Genomic DNA, 10,864 nt, shown 5'->3' with positions numbered 1-10,864 from the left:
TACTTGAGGTCTGTGAGACGATTAGCAATTGCTGTAATCACCATGAATAACCCCATTACTTTCTGTTACGGACCGAACTTACAGATTGTCTTGTTTCTCCTGCCCGTTGCTGGACACGTGTTCCGGGTTTAATTTTGAGTTCGCTGATCGCGGGGAGACGGTAGGAGCCTCTGTGGCCCCACTGTGAGGATGTGGAAGTGAACACGGTGGCTGGGTGATCCGTGACATTTCTGTAAAGGGCAGTGGAGGAGAAGGATTGAGAGCTTTCAGTGTGGGACAGAAGTTGTTTAAGGTGAGCCAACACATTCCCGATCAGCACAGAGGGAACTCACTGGTCAGCTCCCCTCTGTTGTGCCAGCTGTGCCAGAGGTTTCCGTAGTGTACTGGTTATCACGTTCGCTTTGCACGCGAAAGGTCCCTGGTTCAATCCCGGGCGGAAACATTATGTTTAAAGTTGCTCGAGTGGAACAATCCGAAGCGAGTTTCGTCTCCTGGCAAGTGCTGCCTGACCTGCTGAGATTTCCAGCAATTGCTGTTTTTATTTGCTATTTATTCTCCTGGCAAAAGGGCTCCCTTATTCCTTCATTGCTCTTTATTCCACTTCAATAAATAGATAACTTTGAGTGAGAGAAAACGGATCCACCGGGGACCTTTCGCGTGTGAGGTCAACGTGATATCCGCGACACTGCAGCCCATCAAAGGGCGAGAAACCACTGAATATAAAGGATGAGCTCACAAATATCAGGGGCAGTGCATTCTGGTCAACGTCAACCCCTCCTTTCTTATTCAGCAGTGGCATGAACGCGAGTCAGACGCCACAAAGTTTAATTAAAGATACAAATATAAGTAACACTTCCAAATCCTTTCACTGTAAAATTCTTTCACTTTATTTGAAACCCTACTGTGTTGAATCTGAAAATGAGCACCGTGGGATTTTATCTTCACTACTGATTCTATTTTCTGTGCATGGAAGGAATAACTGGTGCTGTTAAATTTGACAAAAGTTACCCCAGATTCCTGGTGTCATCAGCAATGAAGATTTTGAAAGAATCCCCGACAGAAATTGTGTAAAATGGGATCTGGTTTAACAGTTAACATGCAAAACACAGAAGACATGATTGAAGTATCGACTGTCCCTCAGTCAGCATTTATTTCATTGTGCAAAAGATGGCATTGGGTTCAGTCATGATGCTTTCCCGTGAAATAAAAACAAAAGTTCAATAAAAAAACGGACGGTGACTGGCAAGTGAGCGCTGCTTCTGACTCCGAGTGGGAATGGGCGGGGATATTAAAGCCCTTATTTTGAGGAACGTTCATATAGATAAACATCTCATATTCGTTGTGCAGAGCAAGTGGTGCAATGGTAACACATCTCATTCGAGATGAGGACACTGCTATCGAAATCATGTCAGGGTTCCTGACCATTGGGATAATTCCGGAATCAATATTTTCTTTACTGTGTCTTAATAACCAGACCCTTGCTCCAAGGTCTGTCTCACTGTTTCCCCGGTGTCAGGCAGAGATACGCCTGCTGCCCTCATTTATTTCATGTGACAGGACACAAAAGTTCAAAATCAACCTGCAGGGGGCCAAACATAGCAGCACCGAGTCAGGATGGCTGAGCGTTCAAAGGTGCTGTGTTTGGATTACAATTGCATGTGGAGGAGTGGGTTCAAATCCAATGTCTGACACTTTCTGCTTTTAATCATTAAGCGAAACTCTTTGTTTGACTCCTCGACCAACTCATTAAAAGTGGCATTCTGCAGTTCACCTGCTCGCTCAACATTTCCGTCTGACCGGGTGCTGAAAGTGGAGATGTTTCCGCAGTGTAGCGGTTAACACGTTCACCTCACACACGAAAGCTCACTGGGCGGGAATATTTTCTGGAGCTTTCTCCTCATGCATGCTCAGGGGCAATTTGTTCTCCTGTGAAAAGTCATGAGATGATAAACATGTAAGGATTCGGAGCCGGAGTAGGCCATTTGGCCCCTCGAGCCTGGTCCACCATTCAAGAAGATCCTGGCAGTTCCTCGACAGCAAGTTCAAACATCTGGGGCGGAGCCAACAGGCGCCTGGCAGCAATCAGCGACAAAAACCCGCATTTGGCAGAAGCCCCGCTCGATCAATTGGGAGAGCATGAAACTCTTAATCTTAGGCTCGCGGGTTCAAGCCCCACGTTGGGGCTTTTTGTTCAAGGTTATCCTGCATTCAATGGATCATTAATTAACCGATGATCTTCATTTGCATAATTAAAGAAATGCTAACTGAATGAGAGTCAATAATTTAATAATTTTGGACAAACAAGTGAAAGACACCTGGTGCTGGTGGGCAGTTTTGTTACCTTTATCATTGATGCTTGATCTACAAGTCTAGTTATCAAATCGTGCGCTCAACCAGCAGTTACCTGTTAGAAATCAGCGGAGGAGAAATCAGTTTGTTGTCTAATGCTGCCTTTGCCTGCACAATGTGTGCTGAGATTATCTGTGCAATATGCATTCAGCAGGATGAATAAAAGCAACGCTTTTTGAAATGCAGGCACTGCATGTTTTGCATTCAATAAAAAATTGCATTTTCTTTTCATGCCAAGTATTTTGCATTAATGCATTGCAATGCCAACGCACTTTTTACCTGGCAAGACTGAAGTACAAGCTGTGATGAACAGTATGAAACAGAAACAGCTTCTTGAGAACCCATAGCCTCGACGGTATCTGTGTGAATTGCTCTGCATCGATAATTAGCAGAGCGTAAAGTGGGGAAACTGACGGTGTGGATGAGAAAAGGCCGAGCCAAAGTGTAATGTTGGAGATGATCTTGTTTTTGAGAAATGTTGCAAAGAATTTGGCATCGTTGCTTCCATGGTGTAATGGTGAGCACTCTGGACATGAATCCAGCGATCTGAGTTTAAATCTCGGTGGAAACTGAATGCTTGCTGTCGCAGCTGCTAAAAATTTGGGACAAGCAAGTGAGAGACACCTGGTGCTGGTGGGCAGTTTTGTTGCCTTTGTCATTGATGCTTGATCTCCAAGTCTAGTTGTCAAATCCTGTGCTCTGTGTTAGCACAGTCCTGCATTGCTGAACTCTTTGCTTCAGCACGCAGTCTGAAGTTTGGATTAAATAACAGGAAGATTGAAGTTTGGATGGTAAAGAGACTGTTAGACAATGTTGTGCCTTCCAGCCAGTGAGATGTGTAACTGGTCATTGTCTGGATGTTAAATATTTGAGTACCTTGTTACGGTGGGAATAATGGAAACTCAGGACGAAACGATTTGATGATGTCTGTATGTTAAGTATTTGAGTGTAACCTTGTTACTATTTAATGACATCTGCAGGTTAAACAAGCAACATTAAGTCTGTCTGTTAAAAGATTCAGAAAGCAGTTAGTCAGGATTGTCTAAATGGAACGAATAAGAGTTCAAAGGCTTTTTCAGTATAAAGATGAGACTTTTATGGACTGCAGAGACACAGACAGCAGAGACACTGGACATTCGGAAGGTGTGCGTCTCAAGCAGCCACGGAAATCGAAGCAAGCTGCCTTTGTGAAGTGTTCTCAGTAACTTTCATACTTGGTTTGTTTAGTATGAATGTTTAAATAAAAGACCCGATCCTGCCTTTACTACAACGGAGTGCGTGCGGGTAATTCGATATTAAAAGCAACGAAGCGAAAAGAGCAAGACAGCCGTTTACAACATTTTAGTGATTTTCAAAAGTTCGTTGGCTTATTCGAAGTCCCCGACATGAAGCAGAAAGTTGGCTGAGTTGTTGGGAGAAGTGTTTCCCACACATCAGTTCGAGGGGTGAGCATTCTCTTAGTTGTCGTGATTAAAGGGATCTTCAGTTAGTAATGGGAGGCTCAGGGGATATTCCAGTTGAGCTCCAGTCATTTCTTAATGAATGGATTGAGTCGAAAGGGGGAACTTATGGGATAAGACAGGAAACAGTGACAGGAGGATGGAGAGAGACACGGCAGTCCTTAGTGAAGAGTGTCCAATTAAAAAAGATTAAAGTGTTTGGGTTAAAAAGTGATAAAAAGAGAAAAGCGTTCGTGTTGCAGTGTCTCATGCTGGGGATTCAAATGTTACGAGAAGAGGCTGAGGCTCGAGATAGGGAAGTCTCAGAACTCAGAGAGCAGCTAACAGCAGTGAGTAAAGAAGTAGAGAATTGGTGATTTCAGGCACTCGGGGCAGCCAGGACTGTTCTGACACTGGATCAGCATCTTGCTGATGAACTGAAGCGTAATCAAGATCGAGAGAACGGAATATCTAAGCTGCAGCAGATGGTGTTATTAGGTTGCCCACGGAGACATCAATTGATAAAGCTGGGTGGTATTCGGAGGATTCCCCGGGTCTGTGAGTTGAAAAGGGAATTAAGGGACAGGGAAAATGCCCACCGTTCCCATCCACAGCTCCTTTGTCTTCTCTTACTTCGGAGCCTCGAACCCGTGTGGTTCACGTGGCAACGTTAGGATCAGAGGCGGAGCACTTAAATGCCTCTTCGGTTACTCAGCCGCTTAACACCCCACAACATTACACACGACCTTCCGGTAATGTGGAGAGTGGGGGAAGCACGCTCGAGCGGACAAGGCCAGAGCAGGATCATGATTCCTCTACTCCCTGTGGAGCTCGTGAAGGGAACACGACCTTAAGTGGTTTTGGGGTTTCCTGGTATGAGCGAGGAGGGGTAAAGTTACAGGATATGAGAGCTATCCTTAGTGAAGTGGGACCCGCACACCTTCAGGATCTTAATAAGTTTGCCCAGTGGTGGTGTAATATTCTGGGATGGTGACAGTCTGGGAACATATCAGAGAAACCGAGGGTTCACATGGTTCTGTGAGCTTTAGGGAATCACTGGGGAACGGGAGTCGGTTTTGAAACAACTTCCCGGTCTCATGCTTGGTAGAATAATAGCTGCAATCTTTGTTACTCACTCAGGAAGGGGATTTCCCTCTTCAGAGACAGTTCCCCAACACCCCAGATACACGAGGAGCAGTTACTGAACAGTCAGAGATGAAAGCAGTGGGAGAAGCTTGTTCAGAAACATTTAAAGTGTCTGCAGGAATGGGCTGTCTCAGAACTGATGAGATGTTCAGTGAAAAGCTCAAATGTGGGAGTTACAAACATGATCTTAAAGGATGTGAAATAGAAGTTGGATCGTTGCAAATGTCGAGAGAGTGAATTACAGCAGTTCCGAAGGGTGAACTGAGAGAAGGACTGGGTCTCTCGACTGACTAAATAGCATTTCCGTCATCCTTTACTGCATGTTGTTACACTTCTCGCACAAAGCAGAGGAAATTGTTAAAACCTGTGCAGAGGGTAACAGACTTAGTCGAAGACACCGATTGTGAGTTTACATTTCTGAATGTAAACAGCATGGAATTCAATTAGAAACATCAAAAATTGAAAACTGACTTTTAGGTAAAAATGGATATGGTGATCACAGACTAAAGGACTTTAAAATGGCATCCTGAGAATCTGAATCTACAAGAACCCTACTTTGACCCGAAGCGTGCTGCTATTTGGAAGAAGGATATACGGAAATGGAATACAACATTTCAACAGCTACAGAGTTTGAATCAAGCAATCGTTGTGGACATTAACCATCACACTGCGGAAATCGAGAACGTGCACATAACTTTGGACCAGATTGAACATGTGAGTTGGTGGGAGTCATTGTTGGGATGGAGCCCGACGGCAACAGGTGTGATGAACACAATGATACACCCTGTCCTTATGCTGGTGCTGGTTCAGCTGGTCGTGCTGGTCATTTTGGTTTACTGTGGATGTTGTGTCAGAAAACAAGGACAACAACTGGACAATGCTGTTGAACGAGCTCGAGCCAGCATGCAAATGTATGTTACCCAGATAAGACCTGCAGAGAGGCGAGGAGAAGAAGTGGGGGAATGTGGGAGCACAGTCCCGCATTGCTGAACTCTTTGCTTCAGCACGTGGTCTGAAGTTTGAATTAAAAAACAGGAAGATTGAAGTTTGGATCGAAATAGACTGTTAGACAATGTGGTGCCTTCAGCCATTGAAATGAGTAATTGGTCATTGTCTGTATGTTAAATATTTGATTGTACCTTTGTTACTATTTAATGACATCTGTAGCTTAAACAAGCAATATTAAGTCTGTATGTTAAACAATTCACAAAGCAGTTAGCTGTGATTGTCTAAATGTAAAGAAATAATACTTTAAAGATGAGACTTACACACGCAGACACCAGAGACCGTGGACATTCAGAAGGTGTGTGTCTCAAGCAGCCACGGAAATCGAAGCAAGCTGCCTTTGTGAAGTGTTCTCAGTAACTTTCATACTTGGTTTGTTTGGTATGAATGTTTAAATAAAAGACCCGATCCTGCCTTTACTACAACTGAATGTGTGCGGGTAATTCGAGGTTAAAAGCAACGAAGCAAAAAGAGCAAGACAGCCGTTTACAACATTTTGTAACAGGTAACTGATGGTTGAGCACACGATTTGATAACTAGACTTGTAGATCAAGCATCAATGACAAAGGCAACAAAACTGCCCACCAGCACCAGGTGTCTTTCACTTGTTTGTCCCAAATTTCCAGCAGCTGGGACAACAAGGAATCAGGTTCCACCGAGATTTGAACTCAGATCCCAGTGTGCTCACCATTACACTATGGAACCAACCACAGTCAAATCTTTGAAACAATTCTCAAAAACAACAAAATCATCTCCAACAGTACACTTTGTCTCGGCCTTTTCTCATCCACACCATCAGTTTCCTCTCTTTGCTCTCTGCTAATTATCGATGCAGAACAATTCACACAGATGCCATCGAGGCTATGGTTTTACAAGTAGCTGTTTCTGTTTCACACTGTTCATCACAGCTTGTACTTCAGTCTTGCCAGGTAAAAAGTGCGTTGGCATTGCAATGTATTAATGTAAAATGCTTGGCATGGAAAGAAAATGCTAAGTTTTGGTGAGTTAGCGAGTAGGTGACGAGGTTTGGGGTTGATGTGCGTCGCTTTCAATCTTTGAAATTTCACCAAGCAAAGAAACTGTGAATTGAACTGTCCCTGTGAGCATTGTGTTCGCATTTAATCACAGCAATATCCGCAGTCAGGAGCTGAAAAGGAATTAATACCTGATACCGGCTTCGAGACAATCAGAATACTTCATCACAGACAAGGCACCGGAAGGCTGGAAGGTAGATCACACCGGTTGTGGGAGAGCTGGTTGGTGGTGACATGGAAGTGTCTGCAGTGTGCGGGACCAGACTGCTTCCACACATCCACAATGAATGTCCCACCCTTTACTTGGGAAAAGTACAACTGAGAGTGGACAAGTTCCATCCCGGTCAGAGCAATCTGAAGCTTTAACTGACTGACACCCTGGTTTGGGATGTCTTGCAGTATGTAATTGTGGCAGTCTCTGTGGCGCAATGGGTTAGCGCGTTCGGCTGTTAACCGAAAGGTTGGTGGTTCGAGCCCACCCAAGGACGAAGCATTTAACTGTTTTTCCCCGTGGATTCGGTGCTGCACGATTCCAGGTTGTCATTGTGCGTTTTGGCTGCGCGAATATATTCCACAAACAATGCCAGCTGTGGTGTTCTCCAGTGAGTTCCCACTCCAGTATTTTTATGAGCATTCAGTTTGAGTGTATACAGAACTGAACAGAGATATCAGAAAATTTAACAAGGTTGTGGGATATTGTTTTTTGTTAATATTGAACCACTAATATGAATAAATCCATTTCTTCAAATATTTAATTGAACATGTTTTCAAAATGTCTCTGCGCAGTTTTGAACCAGGGACATTTCGCGTGTGAGGTGAATCTAATAACCACTACAGTACGGAAACACTAAAGCTATGTTCGGAACATAACCAGAGCTTTAACCGACACAGCTGATCTATACTTCAGGACCTGGTTTTATGAGAATAGAAAGAAGGTGCTATATTTAGGAAGGCTGTGAGTGTGGCAGGAATTGATCTCGTGTTTCCCAGACTTTACACATAGGAACAGGAGATGGCCATTTAGCAGCGAGTGGTTAGGATCTGGAATGCACTGCTTGAAAGGGTGGTGGAGGCAGATTCAATCTTATCTTTCAAACGGGAGCTGGATCAGTGTCTGAAGTAAAAACAATTGCAGAGCTACAGGGAAAGGGCGGGGGAGTGGGACTCGCTGAGAGTCGGCACGGGCTCGACGGGCCGAATGGACTTCCATGCTGTAACCATTCCATGATTCTATAAGTTAGTGGCACATTTCATAGTGTGGGTGGAAGCAGAACATTGCAAAGGGACATGGATTGAGTCGGCAAAACTAGAGGCATCTGATTCAGGAGATTCGGGGGGCGCGGAAATTCGAGAGTTTAATGACTTTGAAAGGAACATTTTTGTTTTGTGCAGTTGCGGTCAGAGAAATGTTTGTGAAAGGAATTTTTTGAACAGAGGAATGCAGCATTTAATCTTCTGCCTTAACACTTCTTCCTGGGTGTCGGGTTCACATTTCTTTTCGAGGTTATTCTTCTCAAAAAGGAGCTAGATGTAGTCCTTCAGACTAGGGGGATCAAGGGCTAGGCGAGAAAGCAGGAATGGGGTATTGAAGTTGCATGTTCAGCCATGAACTCATTGAATGGCGGTGCAGGCTCAAAGGGCCGAATGGCCTACCCCTGCACCTATTTTCTATGTTTTCGATGTTTCTTGAATTTATATTTCCTTTGGTGTTTCACAATAACCAGACCTTTGCTCTAAATTCTTTCTCACTGTTTCCCCAGTCTCCTGTTGATGTTACCAGCAATGAACATTTTGAACCAGACACCGAAAACACACTGTGCAAAATGGGACATGCTTTAACAGTTAACGTGGGGCTCGAACCCCCAAATTCGAGATTAAGATTCTCATGCTCGACCGATTGATCTCACGGGGCTTCTACCAAATTGACGTTTTTGTCGTTGATTGCAGCCAGGCGCCTGTTGGCTCCGCCCCAGATGTTTAAACTTGCTGTCAAGGAACTGCCAGGATCTTCTTGAATGGTGGACCAGGCTCGAGGGGCCGAATGGCCTACTCCGGCCCCTAATCCTTACATGTTTATGACCTTATGACCTTTCACAGGAGAACAAACTCGCCCCTGAGCATGCATGAGGAGAAAGCTCCAGAAAATATTCCCGCCTGGTGAGCTTTCGCGTGTGAGGCGAACGTGTTAACCGCTACACTGCGGAAACATCTCCACTTTCAGCACCCGGTCAGACGGAAATGTTAAGCGAGCAGGTGGACTGCTGAATCCCACTTTGAAGGAGTTGATCGTGGTGTCAAACAATGAGTTTCATTTAATGATTAAAAATAAGAAATGTCAGATTTAAACACAGACCTCGAGAGAAGACTGCAACCTGAACACAGCACCTGAGACCGCTCGGCCATCCTGACTATTTAATGCTGTATGTGGCCATCTGCAGGTTGATTTTGAACTTTTGTATCCTGTCACATGAAATAAATGAGGGCAGCAGGCGTATCTCTGTCTGACACCGTGGAAACAGTGAGACAAACCTTGGAGCAAGGGTCTGGTTATTGCCAAACAGCAAAGAATATATTAATTGTGGAAGAACAATATCTAAAAGTACAGTAACCCTGATGTGATTTAAACACGCTACCTTCGGAACTGAAATCAGTCACGCTACCATTGCGCCACGAGGTCTACATCATAAGACTCAGATGTTCGTCGATATGAAGGTGTCACAATACAAGGAGCTTTAAAATCTCCGCCCATTCCCACCTGGTGTCAGAAGCAGCGCTCATCTCCCAGTCACTGTATGTTTTTTTCTTAAACTTTTGTGTTGCTTTCACGGGAAAGCATCATTAATTAACCCATCACCTTCTTTTGCACAATGAAAGAAATGCTAACTGAGGGACAGTCGGATACTTCAATCATTTGTCCCGTGCTTTGTGGAGCGGGCAGGGAAGTGGACCTGAGTCCATGATCGCATCGACCATGATCATATTAAATGGCGGAGCAGGCTCGAGGGGCGTATGACCGACTCCTGCTCCAATATCTTATGTTCTTCTGCATGTTGACCCATTTTACACACTGTATTCTAGGATCTGTTTCAAAATCTTCATTGCCGATGACATCAGGAATCGGGATAACTTTTGTCAAATTTAACAGCACCGGTTATTCCGACCATGCACAAAAATAGAATCAGCAGTGAAGATAAAAGCCCATGGTGCTCATTTTCATATTCAATGCAGTAGGATTTCAAATAAAGTTTAAGAATTTTGCAGTGAAAAGATTTGGAAGTGTTACATGCATTTGTGTCTTTAATTAAACTTTGTGGCGTCTGACTCCCGTTCATGCCTCTGCTGAATAAGAAAGGAGGGTTTGACGTTGACCAGACTGCACTGCCCCTGATATTTGTGAGCTCATCCTTTATATTCAGTGGTTTCTCGCCCTTTGATGGGCTGCAGTGTGGCGGATATCACGTTGGCGTCACACGCGAAATGTCCCCGGTGAATCCGTTTTCTCTCACAGAAAGTTATCTATTTATTGAAGTGAAATAAAGAGCACTTAAGGAATAAGGGATCACTTTTGCCAGGAGAATAAATAGAAAATAAAAACAGCAAATGCTGGAAATCTCAGCAGGTCAGGCAGCATTTGCCAGGAGACGAAACTCGCCTCTGATTGTTCCTCTATAGCAAGTTAAAACATAATGCTCCTTCCCGGGATCGAACCTCATACCTTTCATGTGTGATGCAAACCTGATAAGCACACGTGATAACCACTACACGACAGAAACCTCTGGCACAGCTGGCACAACAGAGGGGAGTTGACCAGTGAGCTCCCTCTGTGCTGATCAGGAATGTGTTGGCTCACCTGAAACAACTTCTGTCCCACACTGAAAGCTCTCAATCCTT

The 10,864-nt window shown here is 44.3% G+C and overlaps 2 non-coding genes across 2 annotated transcripts; both read left to right on the top strand.

The window, feature by feature from the left end:
• Positions 1 to 369: 369 nt before the first annotated feature.
• Positions 370 to 442, top strand: trnaa-ugc (transfer RNA alanine (anticodon UGC)). Its single transcript has one exon. It is a non-coding gene; the product is annotated as a tRNA-Ala (tRNA).
• A 6,945-nt stretch (positions 443 to 7,387) lies between these two features.
• Positions 7,388 to 7,461, top strand: trnan-guu (transfer RNA asparagine (anticodon GUU)). Its single transcript has one exon. It is a non-coding gene; the product is annotated as a tRNA-Asn (tRNA).
• The last annotated feature ends 3,403 nt before the right edge of the window (positions 7,462 to 10,864 follow it).

The sequence above is a fragment of the Pristiophorus japonicus genome, unplaced genomic scaffold, assembly GCF_044704955.1.
Source record: "Pristiophorus japonicus isolate sPriJap1 unplaced genomic scaffold, sPriJap1.hap1 HAP1_SCAFFOLD_42, whole genome shotgun sequence".
Lineage (NCBI taxonomy): Eukaryota > Metazoa > Chordata > Chondrichthyes > Pristiophoridae > Pristiophorus > Pristiophorus japonicus.
The sequence above is the reverse complement of the archived record's forward strand: the minus strand, read 5'-3'. Positions and strand labels throughout refer to the sequence as shown.